This window comes from Gracilinanus agilis, chromosome 2 (genome assembly GCF_016433145.1).
Source record: "Gracilinanus agilis isolate LMUSP501 chromosome 2, AgileGrace, whole genome shotgun sequence".
NCBI lineage: Eukaryota > Metazoa > Chordata > Mammalia > Didelphimorphia > Didelphidae > Gracilinanus > Gracilinanus agilis.
Window position 1 is genome coordinate 2,143,211 of NC_058131.1, and position 14,599 is coordinate 2,157,809.

Sequence of the window (14,599 nt, forward strand, 5' to 3'; positions counted from 1 at the left end):
GGCGTTCAAGATGCTGGGACTCAGAGGGTGCCCCAGCTGCCTTCCAGGCTTGGAGGGAAAAGAGCTCAGCCTATCCTGCTTGGCCCCTAAGGACAGAGCCAGGATCTCCAGGTTCTCCAGGTTCTCCAGGCTCTCCAGGTTCTCCAGGCTCTCCAGACTCTCCAGACTCCAGATTCTCTAGGCTCTCCAGGATCTCCAGGCTCTCCAGGCTCTCCAGGATCTCCAGGCTCTCCAGGTTCTCGAGACTCTCTAGGTTCTCCAGGCTCTCCAGGTTCTCCAGGTTCTCCAGACTCTCCAGGCTCTCCAGACTCTCCAGGTTCTCGAGACTCTCGAGACTCTCCAGGCTCTCCAGTATCTCCAGGCTCTCCGGGCTCTCTAGTTCTGGGGATTCATTCCATGGGCACACACATGGGCCCCAGCCTTCCCTTCCAAGCCCAGAGTCCTCCGCCTGCACTCACAAGTCCTGCTCAGTCCCCTGTTGGCACAGCCCTTGGGGAGCTCGCAGTCTTTCCAGGGAACACTCAATACAACTAGAACAGGACTGCATAGCTGCAGCCTCTAGCCGATCTTGGCCGGCCTGGGCCATTGCAACGAGGCATCTGCGGCCAGTGGTTGAACCTAGCTGAGCTGGAATCATGGTGGTGCCTCACCTTCCCACGTGATCTTGGCCTATCCTTTCCCTGCTGGGGCTTTGTGTCCACGGCAAGGGAGGGGGGCCCAGATGGCCTCTGAGGTCTCTCCCAGCTGGCTCCTAGTCACAGGCCCAGGGCTGACCGAAGTCCCAAGGCCGAGGCTGGGAAACCTCCCATGAAGCTGAAGGCTGGGGAAAAGGGCTTGTTCTGAGCAGGTTCACTCAGTAGGCGAGACCCTGGGGGAGGGCCGGGAGCCTGAGGCTCTCCAAGGTTTTCCCTCTCCTTCTCCAGGCTCCCTTCTCTCTCCCCTCGTCCTCCTCTTCCCTTCTCTTCTCTTCTCTTCTCCCCTCACTCTATCCAGCCACCCCCACTTGCTATCATCCCGTGCCTCCTCTCCTGTGGCAGAACTCCTTAGGAAAGTTGACCATACCAGGTGCTTCCATCTCCTCTCCCTCTTTTAAGCCTGCTGCCTTCTCCAAGGTGACCAGTGAGTGATCTCTAAATCCAATGGCCATTTCTCCACCCTCACCCTCCTTGGCCTCTCTGGCTGCCTGGGTCACTCTTGGCCACTCCCTCCTCCTTGACTCTCTTCTCTGGTTTTCACGACCCCTCCTCCCTCCCTCCTGGGTCTCTTCCTACTTCCCAGTGTCCTTTGCAGGATCGCCTCAGGCCACCTCTGCTCCCTCTGCCCCCGGTTCCCCCAGGCTCTGCCCTGGGTCCTCTTCTCTTCTCCCTTCCTTGACGATCTCACCAGCTCCCATTGTTTCCATGACCCTCTGGATGCCGATTCCTCCATCTAGGTGGCTAGCCGTAATGCCTCTCCATACTGGAATCTCCAGCTGCTGAGCAGCCGTCCTACACACATCTTAAACTTAACCAGCATCTCCCTCCCAAACCTCGGCCCCTCCGAACTTCCAAAGCACTCTCAAACTCTTCAGAACTTTCCCAGCCACCTTCTCTTCTGTGGCCGGGCTCCCACCTAACAGTCATCCTCAAGTCTTCCCCCTCTCTCTTGCCCCATAGCCAACTGGCAGTCAAGCCCTGGAGTTTTTGCCTTCCTACCGCCCCCTTCTCTCCTCTGAGGCTGCTACGCCCCGGTGGAGGCCCTCATCGGATTGTGCCTCCTTCCTCTCCCCGTCCCTGCTCTGCCCCTCCCTCCTCACCTCCTCTCCACCAATCTGCCTCTGCCATCGAGCCAGCCCTTGGGCCCGCCATCTTGCCCTCCTACGTGGGCCCTCTTCATGCCCATGGAAAAGAGGGTTTCACCCATCCCGGCCTCCCAAGAGCCCTCGGAGAGAGGCAGGACAAGGAGCCGAGGACCCGACAGGGAAAGGGAAGGCCTGCCCACTTGGCACACACACACATCAGAGCGAGGTGGCAGAGCGAGGGCTGGAGGCTCAAGGCACTCCCCGCACCGGGCTTGGGTCAAAGTCCTCAGCTGGTGCTGCTCTGCCTAAATGCCAATCCCTGTCTGGCTGCCCCAACCGCCAGGCTGCCCTTTGTACCCAGAGAGCGAGCTTGCTCCGAGCATCCTGGCTTCCTTGGCCCGGCTCCTGGCACGGCAGGGAAACCAAGATGTCAGCCAGCTTGGGCCCTGCCTCTGGGGTCCCAGCCCAAGCTCCCCACACTCCCCCCAATTTCACACACCGACAAGAGACACGCCAGTGCCAGGAGGTTCAGGCACCTCATGTTCGGGCTGGAGCCTGGCCCACGTGGGACATCTACCAGAGCAGGAGGAGCCAGTCTGGCCTCAAAGAAGGACGTCCTCAAACCCTGACCATGAGTCCTCAGGGGACAAGAAGCAGGGCCGAGGGGCAGAACAGGAGCCGTTGAGTCTGATCCCAAGGCTCAGCTTCTGTGGGAGTGACCCTGGGCTGGTCACTTCCCTTTCTGAGTCCCAGGCGCCTTGGCTGATCTTCCCCTGCCCCGGGAGCCCTTGGGAAACCCAGAGTTCCAGGAGAGGACCGCAGGAGGGATCCAGGCCCAAAGGACGGCACAGCCTTGCCCAGTTTTCAGAGGCCGCCCCTTCCAACTCAGCTCCTCCCACTCACTGGTCAGCCGGGCAATAAGCCTCTCGAGCACCCGCTCTGTGCCAGGCACCCCGCCAAGTTTGGGGGACCCAAAGAAAGGCACAAGATGGCACCTGCCCTTGAGGCGCTCCCAGCCTAATGGGGGAGACAGGTGTGCCCGGAACTAGGCACCTACGACAGGGAAGGGGACAGCAGAGGTCTTCAGGGGGGCCCGGCTGCGTGTCTCTGCCCCACCCCTCCCTCCCTGGGCTCCTAGAAAGTGAGATGGATGCCCAGCAGCTGCCCGCCCGAGACTCCCCGGTGCCCTGGCACTTGCTGCCCCAAAGCATCCACCCAGACCTCAGGTCCTCCAAGCTTGACTCTGGCATGGGTTCAAAGCAGATTAATGTTCCATGTAAGGGGAAAGCTCCTGGCCCAGGAAGAGTCTGAACCTATCTTAGGAGGTAGTGAGCTCCCCATCACTTGAGATCTGCAAGCAAAGCCCAGGCCACCGGGCTGTTGGGCATGTGTAGGGGATTCCTGCTGGGGGAGGGATTCCCATCTGGCTCGGCCCTTCCTGCATCCTCGTCTCTGGCCAGCTGAGCTGGGCACACAGTAGGACTCATCCAGGATGTCTAGGAGCTCACTGAATGCCCGCTGGGCAGCCTCCTGGGTACAAGGCTGGCCACTCCCAGGCTGACTGACAGCTGGGACAGCCAGTGGCACCACTGCCCAGGCGGGGGAGGGCACTGCCCTCCATGTGGGTCCTGGCCTGGGGGATGGACAGGGATCCCACTGGATGGGCCCAGAGGCCTGGCTGGCCCAAGCAACGGTGTGGGGCTCCGGGGCTGGGTCTTTGGGGGCTCCTCCCCGTGTCCTGGCCAGAGGACTTTGCCTCGGACCCAGAGCCGCGCCCCCCCCCCACACACACTTCGTGGCAGTGTCTGTGCCCCAGTCTGTGCCCCGCAGCTCCCTGCCCTTGGGGGCCGGTTGGCGGGGCCGCACGGACTCCCCCTCCCCCGGCCCCCTCCCAGGTCTCCTCCCTTTCAAAAGAGCCAAAGAATCCGGGACAAGACTGGGAAGGAGGCCCCAGGCTGAGCCTCTCATTCTACAGAGGAGACTGAGGCAGGATCGGGCAATCGGCTTAGGCGGCCCGCCCCCATCAGCCCCTCCCTCCCCCGGCCACCCCGGCCCAAGTCTGCCCCCTGCTAGTTTATGGGAAAGGAGAAGGCGGGGCGGAAAGCCGGAAAGAGGAAACGGGAAAGGTCTGCCTCAGTCTCCTCATCTCCTCATCCAATGCGATCCCGGAGGGCGGCCTGGAAGAGGAGAGGAGGAGACAAGGAGCCTCGATAGGGCGAAGCGCTGGGGCGGCTAGGAGAGCCGGAGCTTGTCCCAGAGCCCATTGCGAGCCGGTTCCAGGCCGTGCGCGTCCACACCCCACACTCACAGCCTCTCGCTCCCTCTCCCGTGGCTCTCGGCCATCTGCTTTCTGTTACAGCCGGAGCCGCCGCGTCTTCCCTCCCCCACGTCCCCCAGACGACAGCCCGAAGCCCCGCGCAGGCCTCCGTGCCCCCCCCCCCGCCCCCTTCTTAGGCGTCAAAGAACAGGCTGGAAAACTTCCCAGCTTCCAGCGGGCCCCTGCAGGGCGGGTGGGGGGCGTCCCCTGAGGCCGCACTCCCGGGAGGGTGGGGGGGAAGGGGAGGGAGGAGAGGAAGTCCCGCCCCCACTGATCCGCCCGGCGAGTACGCCCACTCATGGGTCACGTGCTGCGACCGCTGGGGTCCGGGCCCAACGCGTGCATGGCTGAGACTGCCCAGGGCCCGAGGTGCGGGACTCCCGCGTGGGAAGCTTGCGCTTCGCGGCAGGAGCTCGAGGCCGTCCTCTGAGGGAATTCCAGCTGTGGCGGCCCCTCCCCCAACTCAGCCGACCTCCCCACGTGGCCCGTGGCAGAGGCGTGTGCGCGTGCCCGCGTCTCTTTGGGCCAGTCGTCGGGGGCGCCCCTCTACAGTAACCCTCCCCCCGCGGGCTGAGCATCCCCATTTCCGGGGATGGGCCGAGCCTGCCACCTAGATGGGCGTCGGCGGCGCTCCTCAGCGGGGTGCGCTCCACGTGGTCTGCCCAGAGGGAGGCGGCCGCCCAGCGCTGGAGGCGGACAGGGAGCGTTCCGTGCCCCGAGCCTCCGGGCTCCGCCTGCTTCTGCTCCCTTCGCTTTGCCGCAGTTCCCGGCGGGCCTCGCCGCTGCAGCGCCTTCCGTCCCCCTCATCCCCGGCCCATGGCAGCCCGGAGAGGGCGGTGAGCACATTTCTGTAGCCGTCGGGGCCTCTCCCTGGGAGAGGGGCCCAGCAGAGGCCGGCCTGGATCCGCGGGGCGCCCCAGCGTCCTCCGCCGTGCCGGGCTCGGCCCCTTTGTGTCCCTTTCCCCCATGATGTGGAGAAAGCGTTTTGGACAGTGGTTTGGGGCGTCTTTCCCTGGGCCTCCCCGAGGGCCCCAGGGAGCTGCCGCAGATGACACCCTGCCACGAGAGAAGCCACTGACCACACACACCAGGCTAGGCTGATAAGGCTTCAGTCCTCCCCGGAGGGTCCTCCCGCAGTCCTGCTGCTGTACACTCTGCACTCCCGGTTCTGCTCCCATCGCCCTGCAGCAGTTCATGGACGTCTTTCCAGGTTTCTCTAAGCCCGTCTGTCCATTGTTCCTTGTGACACAATAGTTTTCCATCACAACCCCCGATTGACAAAGAACCCCTCAATGTCCAATTCTTTGCTGCTCTAAAAATAGCTGCTCAGAACCTTTTAGTAGAAGCAGGTCCTTCCCCCTCCCTAGCGCTGATCTCTTGGGGATACAGACCCCCCCCCCCCCCCCCGGAGTATTTTTGCAGAGTTTTCTGGCCCTTTCCATGTGCTTCCATATTGCTCTCCAGAATGAATCGTTGTAGCAGTTCCACCAACAGTGTATTAGTGTCCCCTCCAGTCCGATAGGCATGAGGTGATATCTCAGAGGTGTTTTAATTTGCATTTTTCTAAACAATAACGACTTAGAGAGGCAGCTGGGTGACTCAGTGGACAGAGAGCCAGGCCTAGAGGTGGGAGGTCCTGGTTCTGTAAGGGGGAAAAGGGGGTTTGGGGTTGAATATATTAAAAGGTTTGGTCGCTGGGGGTTGAACAATTATCAATCCCCAAATAAAGAGTGACCTCAAGTTAAAATGACTTTGATGGAAACTTATTTACAAATGAGAAGAGGAAACAAGAAGCAAACACAGTAGGTAATTTGCTCCGAGTCCCTAGTTAATCCAGGTGGATCTAATTAACCTTGGGCTCAAGGCTGGAGGCCTGCAGGCGAATGAAGCAAAAGCTTCAGCCACAGAGTCTCTTTGAAAGGGAAGTTCCTTAAGAGAAGTTCAGGAAGATTCAGTCTTATACTCACCACGTGGAATGCCCCATCACAAACCAGCAGAGCTCCTTCAGGTCCCCTTCACAAACCAGAAGAGTGAGCTCAGCTGCCTGAGGTCTCTTTTTAAAGGGGCCTCTTTTGCGTCACTTCCTGTGGCCTCCTCTCAGTTTACTATCTACTCACAACAGACACTTTTCTTAGGACAGCCCAGGAGGCAATCAGTAAATCCTGATTTGTCACTCTAGCACACATGGGTTACAGACCACCCAAAAATGGAGATGTTTTCACCTTTGGTGATTAAATCTAAAGATGGGCAGGGTAGATTTAATCTCATCATCACAGTTCAAATCTGGCCTCAGACACTTCCTAGCTGTGTGACCCTGGGCAAGTCACTTAATCCCCATTGCCTACCCTTACTACTCTTCTGCCTTAGAACCAATACACAGTATTGATTCTAAGACAGAAGGTGAGGGTTTAAAAAAAGAATTAATTAATTAGTTAGTTAATTAATTTGACTCAGGTCTCTACATATTTGAGAAATGAGGTCTTTGTCAGAAATACTCACAATAAAATCCACCCCCTCAAGCCCCACAACTTGTTGTTTCCTAATCTTGGTTGCATTGTTTTTGTTTGTAAAAAACCCATTTTAATTTAATGTAGCCCAAATTATCCGTTTCGTTTTTCATAATGTTCTCTATGTTTTGTTTGGTCATAAATTCTTCCCTTATCTGACAGATCAACTTTCTGTGTTCCGCTAATTTGTTTATTGTATCACCCTTTATCTCTAGATGGAGTATCCCATTCTGACTTTATCTTGGTGTGTGGTGTGAGATGTTGGCCTATGCCCTTTTTCTGCCATCTTGTTTTCCAGTTTTCGCAGAAGTTTTTGTCAAATAATAAGTTCTTCCCCCAATAGCTTGGATCTTTGGGTTTATCAAATATTAGCTTACTATGGTCTACTGTGTGTTGATTTCCTAATCCAGTGATGGGCAAACTACAGCCCGCAGGCCAGATGAGGGGGGAGGGGGAGGCTGAAATGTTCTATCCAGTCACAACATTATTACTAATCTGACGAATACAATGAGTAGGATACAATACAATGAAACTTGGAAAGAGCTGCCTTAGAAACAGACTGACAGAGGAGCATTTCCTTTCCTTTGGCCCCCTCTTTAAAAAGTTTGCCCATCCCTGGCCTAACCTATTCCACTGGTCTACTATTCTATTTCTTAGTCAGTAGCAGGTTATTTTGATGATTACTCCTTTATAAAATAGTTTGAGATGTGGTATGGTTAGGCCACCTTCCTTCATATTTTTTTCATTAATTTCCTTAATAGTCTTAACTTTTTGTTCTTCCAGATGAATTTTGATATTTTTTCTAGCTCTATGAAATAATTTGGGCATAAATTTGATTGGTATGGCACCAAGTAGATACATTCATTTAGGCAGAATTGTCATTTTTATTATATTGGCTCAGCCTATCCATGAGCAACTAATATTTTTCCACTTGTCTGACTTTGTTATGTGAAAAGTATTTTGTAATTGTGTTTATATAGTTGCTGGGTTTATTTTGGCAGGTAAAACCCCAGATATTTTATATTGTCTATAGTTGTTTTAAATGGAATTTGCTTTTTATCTCTTGCTGTTGCACTTTGTTAGTGGTAAGTAGAAATGCTGATGATTTATATGAGTTTATTTTGTATCTTGTAACTTGGCTAAAGTTGCTAATTGTTTCTATCAATATTTTTGGTTGATTCTCTGGGATTCTTGGCAGTATTACTCTTAAAAAACAAAAACAAAACCAAAAACCTCTTACCTTCTGTCTTAGAATCAATACTGGGCATTGGTTCCGAGGCAGAAGAGTGGTAAGGACTAGGCAAGGCTGGGGGGTATCAAGTGACTTGCCCAGGGTCACCCAGTTAGGAAGTATCTGAGGTTAGATTTGAACCTAGGACCTCCCGTCTCTAGGCCTGGCCCTCTATCCACTGAGCCACCTAGCCACCCCTAGCAGTATCATTCTTAGCACTGCTTAAGATTACATTGCTTCTTTTGGTGGCTGCATCACCCTTGGTCAATATGAACCAAGAAGGTCACCAGCTTGGAAGGACACCTCCTAAAAGGAGTCTGAGCTGGGAGTTCATAGTTCGGAGATACTCTAGTGATATGGGGTGGGGGAGAGGACAGAAAATCCAGCAGCAATCTGATCCTAGAGAGTGAAGCCCGTCAGTGTCCCAGGCCAGAAAGAGACAAAGCTCCCCCACTTCCACTTTCCCTTTTGCTCAGAGGCCACCATTTTGCTTCCTGGAGTCTGGAAAGAAAGCCATGCCTCCCTGAAGGAGAGGATGTGGGTTTCTTTGAAAGGGAAAGACTCACCCTAAAGGGGAGTGAGTTTCTAGGAAAGCACCACCCACCCCACCCAAAGGGAAAAGGAAGCAAATTGTCTGGGAATTCTCAGACAGCTTCTCTGGCTCAAGGACTGAGTAACAGCCCAGCTTGCCTAGTTCCCCACTACCATCTGCTACTAACAAAGAAAAGAGACGGAAGGTGTTTAGGCATTTTGCCATTTCCTCCCCTTCCCCCCACTCAACTCAGTGATTAGAAAAGACTTGGTATAAGTGGCAGCTCCTCAGCTAAACCTGGAAGGGAGCCCAGGATGTGGAGACAAGGAGAGAGTAAATTTTAGGCATGACATTCCTAACCCGTGCAAGGACACAGGTGGAAGATGGAATATTGTGAAACGACATTGAAGAAAAGTAAAGGCAGATCAGCTGGACTCCTGTGTGCATGGAGAGGGCATAAGATGAAGTAGGGCAAGTTACAATAGCTTTAAAAGCCAAACCAAATTTTCTGTTTAATCCTAAAGTGATAGGGAGCTACTGATGTTTATGGAGCAAGGGAGTAAACTGGTCAATTTATACTTTAGGAAAACCATTTTGACAGTTCTATAGGAATAAGGAGAGACTTGAAACAGCAAACCAATTAGGAGACTATTGATGGAGCCCATTTGAGATGGGATGAGGGTCTGCACCAGGGTGGAGACAGTATCAGAAGAGGGACAGGCAGGGGCAGCTGGGTGGCTCAGTGGATCGAGAGCCAGGCCCAGAGATGGGAGGTCCTGGGTTCCAATCTGGACTCAGACACTTCCTAGCTATGTGACCCTGGGCAAGTCACTTAACCCCTGTGGCCTAGGCCTTACCACTCTTCTGCCTTGGAATCAATACCCAGTATTGATTCTAAGACAGAAGGTGAGGGTTTAAATTAAAAAAAAAAAAGAAGAAGAAGAGGGATGGGAGACATATCCAAGAGATGTTGGGGTGAAATAACAAGAGTGCCAGTTGAGCCCCAGAAAGGGGAGAGTATGGATGAAGAGAAAGGTACAATCACTCTGACAACAATTGGAAAAGCACCAAAAGAGGACAATTGTTGATTTTGAAAAGGGAAGTTGTGAGGTGGCAAAATTGGGATACTAATGCATTGTTGGTAGAATTGTGAACTGCTTCTGAAAGGCACTGTGGTACAGTGCCCTTTGGGCATCCTAAGTCTGTATTCTAAAGAGATAAAAAAAAAAAGCGGGGAGGGGAGAACCTGTTTATACAAAAGTATTTCTGGCTGCTCCTTTTGTGGTGGCAAAGAACTGGAAATTAATGGGACTCCCTTCAGTTGGGGAATGGCTGAGCAAATTGTAATACATGATGGGGATGGAATACTGTTGTGCTGTAAGGAATGATGAACAGGATGGTTTCAGAAAGAGCCAGGAAGACCTCCATGAACTGATGCAGAGTGAACTGAGCAGCACCAGGAGAACGTCGTATACAGTAACAGCAACATCGTGGGACCATCAAATGTGACAGGCAGCTCCTCTGGGTAATCCAGTGATCCAGGAAAGTTCTGAGAATGCTCTCTGGCCACCCCTGGAGAATGAGTCTGCTGGAGTCGGATGGATGGATGTGGATCAAAGTGGCTTATTGCTTACTGTAGTTTATTCGGTATAGAGAGCTGGCTCTCTATATGGTAGGGGTCCTGAGTGGCGTTTAATGGGGTCAGATTGAAAAGACAGGAAACAGAAAATGAGAACAGCCAGACTAGTGGTTAGCCCATGCTGCTCCAGCTCCATGGAGTTTGGGGTTTATTTTTATACTGGTTTCAAACAAAGAACACAAAGAAAGAGTCACAACTGTGAGGGGGTTACAAATCATACACAACCTATTAAAGTCTAAAAAGTAGAGATATAGGTACAAGGACAAGGGCCAAATTCCAACCACCAATTAGTAGGGGGTTAATTCTGGGAGCAGGAACATATTTCATACAGATTTTTACTAATTGTGTTCTGCCTTGATTTATAGGACTGCACCTGGTCGGATAAAGTCCGGCTCCAGCCTTATCTAAGTAGTATTTTTTAGAGTTCAGGCTTCTTAATTATCAAGGAGAAAAATGGTGAACTCAGTAGCTGCTGGTCTGCTAAGGACTCAAAGCTTTCCAATAAGAATATTAAGAAAAGGTGGGGATTTGAAAAAGAGTCAAAAGAGGAGCCTCAGATTTTTACCTTAGACGGCCCATTCTATCTGCATCTGACATGCAGCGCAGAAAAAATCATACACACAGTTTTACTTGCTGATGATTTTGTAATGGGATCCAGATAAAACATCTATTACAGACTCTATTTCTCTAAATGACTCCTAATAGCCTCCTGGAGGGGTCAAGTTGTTTTTGGATTAACCAGCCTGCTGGTACCAGAGCTTTTCAGGGCTCAGGTGACCAGGACCAAACACAAAGACTGCCTCAGCCTGGATTGGTCATGTAGGGAATCCAGATAACGGGCCCTAATTTTGACCCTGTTTCTCCAATGGCTCTCTACAATTCGGGTTTTATTTGAGGGTTTGGGTTTCCTATGAGTTTCTCTTATACCCATGACCAATATGGAAGGGTGTTTTGCACGCTAAGAGCCACAGAACCCAGATCAAATTGTTTGCTGTCTCTGGAAAGGGGGAGAGAAGGCGGGAGGGAGACGATTCGGATCTTCTAACCTCACAAAACGCATGTGGGAGACTGTGATGACATTGAAGGGGGAAACAAAATGTCTTTTTAAAAAAGAAAAAGGCATTTTCATTGAAGGGAGGAAGAAGAGAGGAGATGGAGGCAGACAGTGTAGACAGCTTCTTCCAGGTAGTTTGGCTGAGGGGGAGGAGACACCCAAGATAGCTGTTGGGAACACTATTGGGAACACTGTTGGGTCTGCTGAGTGTTTGCTTAGGATGGAGGGACACTTGGCCAATGACTGGGCAGCCCCACGGGAGTCTGAGTGAATGAATGGAGGAGGAATGATTTGCTACTTCATGGGTGACCATCCCACGGGAGCGACAGGTATGAAAACGAGGCAATCCCAGAGTGTCCTGGAGCCTCCGTTGCTCAGGGCCTCTGTGGCCAGCAGAGTCCTAGGGGAGGGCATTGAGCCACCCTCTAAGAAAGGCAATGACCAGGTGGATGTAGCAGTGGAGGATGCCATAATGCATCGAGTGCTGGCCCTGGACTCCCAACCATCCAAGTCCAATTCTCATCTCAGACCTTGGGTAAGTCACTTAATCTTGGCCTGCCTCTGTTTCCTCATCTGTAAAATGGGCCTCATAACAGCACCTGGTTCCCAGGGGGATTGTGGGGGTCCCAGTGGGTACAGTGCTTGGCAAACCTTAGAGCTCTGTGTAAATGAACATGACCATTCTTCTTATTCAATTATGGTTCCCATTCTGAAAGGGGGTCGTTTGGGGAGCCCAGGGGCTGGCTTGACAAGGTGGGCCGTGCATGACTGTTGGACCTCACGGCGGGAGTGTGGGGGAGGGGGTAAGGGCTCTGGGGAAGAGGGCTGTGGGCGCTTCAGGCTGGCCCCTTCCCTCGCCCAGATCTAGCCGGCCCACGTGAGGGCCCAGTGAGTGGCTGGTCCTAAAGGGGGCTTCTGGCTGTGCATATGGACACACACACGCGTGTAGTGATGTTTGCCTGGACACACACATAGGGTGTCCCCCAAGTCCTGATGCCATTATGAAGTATGTCTACACACGTGCTCTGCACGTCTGCCTGTGACAGGTGGCTGGATACATGTCAGACCCCACCGAGCAGTCTCACAGGCTTCACCCTGGCATGCTACGGCCTCTTCCCTGGACCAGCTTCCTGCCTTGCTGTCTACACGGCATTCATGGCCGGGATGTCAGCATCGCAATAGCCCCTTCTGTTAGGCCTTTCTTTACACACTACCAACCACTTAGCCTTATCTTCTGGCTTAGAGTAGATTCTAAGACAAAAGAGAGGGATGGGCTAGGAAACATGACTTGGCCAGGGTCACCTAGCTAGGACAGATCTGAGGTCAAATCTGAACCCAGGACCTCACTCAATAAACTCTAATGGCTCCCTATGGCTCTGGGGCAAATTGGAAGCCCTGAGGTTAAGGCCCCTGATTGCTCTGTCTCCCACCCCTCTCTGGCTGTGTGCCTGGCACTCTCCCTCCCCATCTTGCCTAGGGGCTCTTTCCTGCTGTTGGCCTTTCCCAATCCCAACCCTCCCATCTTAGGGTTGTAAGAATAAAAAACCAGTAACTGATGTTTGATAGAAGGGAGATAGAGACAGTCTGTATGGTGAGTCTCTCTTTCAGCTCTCCCCTGGGGATGAATATACACTGGGAGACTTTTAAGGGGGTGTCACCCCAAAACTGGGTGACCTGGATGGTCCTGCACCCCACAGGAGCTGAGGGCAAGGCTTCCCTATAAGACGAGGCATGGGGTACCCCAGTCTGATCCTGAATAAGGATGGGGTTCACACAAACCAACCCCCATCAGTTAATTTCACAGTGGGTGGTCTGGCTTCAAGATGGAGGTAGCCAGATCAAGCTATGGTTCCCCTCTCCCTTGTTGTCTCTCAGGCACTCTGGAATGCTATCTGACTGATGAATGGCTTTTATTATTCACAATTCAGGGATTGGGGGAAGGGGTGAAAGGCAGAGGGATTTGGGGGTTCCCTCTTCTCTAATTCTATGGGGTCTGTCACTTAGGAAGGAATATTTGGGGTTCCCACTCCTAAGATTCTTCCCCCGCCTCTTCTCCTTCTATTTCTATTTCTATTTTTCTGTTTCTATCCTTTCCTATAATTTTAAGTTTTGACTGAAAGGAGGTCTCTCAGCAAGGTTGGGTAATGGGTGAAGGAGACTAAGAGATTGCTCCCAAAATGGAGTCCAAAAACTTAGCTGACTCTATGGTTGAAGTCTTGATGGGTGAGATGCGATGGAATGGCTTTGATCAGGGAATCAGGGTTTCAATTTCCAAAAGCAAGATCCTCAGGAAGTCCTCATGTCTGGATATGAGCTAGGATACCCTCCTCTTCTCTCCTCCCAGTCCTCCGCCCAAAGACCTCTCCTCTCTCTCTTCCTCGGAGAAATTGCCAGAATCCTCTCAGGCTCAACTGTCAGCAACTGTCAGCAACTGCCTTCTCTGGCGCCTTTGATCCCATCCCCCTTGCACAAATCCCATCCTTACAGGGTCAATCCTGTGTATTGGTTCCAAGGCAGAAGAGCAGCAAGGGCTGGGCCATAGGGTTAATTGACTTTCCCAGGATCCCCCATCGAGGATGGTCTGAGGTCAGATTTGAACCCAGGATCTCTGTCTCTAGGCCTGGCTCTCAGTCTGCTTCCTACCTGGCTGCTGGCCTTGCCCTCCCCCTTGATGCTGGTGCTTTTCCTCTGTGATTCTCTCTTGTCCACCCCATCTACATCTTGTTGGTAACTGGTCGTTTTCTCTGGGTCTCCTGTCAGCCTGTGAGCTCCCCAGGGCAGGGGGACCTTTTGTTTCTCACCTAGCATACAGTTGGTGCTTAATGAATGCATATGGGCTGATGGATTAAAAGAAAGGAGCTCCGATGTGCCTGTCCAGCTGCTGATGGAGCTGCTGATGGATGAGGGAGAAAGAGTAATAGCTTTGGGCTGTGGCAACCTCCTCCCCATGGTGGGGCTCCAGGACAATTATTGGGGCTGCTAATGAGAGGCTTGAGGGGTGGAAGTTCTCCTTTCCATTGTGGGTGGATGGCCATCAAAGAACATCCTTGGTTGACCTGCACCCCAGACAGGGGCAGAAAAATGCTTCTCCTCCCCCTCAGAGGATCTGGGGGTGCTGGCATGAGGGAGCAGCTGCTGACGGCAGAGGAGGGGTGGGGAGGGACCTGGGTCCTGCCAGGTGAGATAAGCCTTCACCCACCGGCAGGAGGGGAGGAAGCTGAGCCACAGAGGTGCCCTTTGGGAACTGAAGAACAGCTCCAGAGAGGTGGGCTGGCTTTCCAGGGTGTGGACTGCCAGGATGACGGAACACCACCGCCTAAGACTTGTCTGAACACATCTCCCACCCACTCTTGGGTGACTCATGCGGGCTCAGATTGTACGGGCACAGGGAGCCTAAAAAGGGTCCTGATTCAGAGCTGGGATTGGGGGAGATGCGGGCACACGGAGGCACCGCTGGCCCAGCTGTGTAGATGTGCAAGAAAAGTGCCCAAACTGTCCCATCCAGCAACAGCCCAGGCTGTCAAGGGCAGAAACAGAAG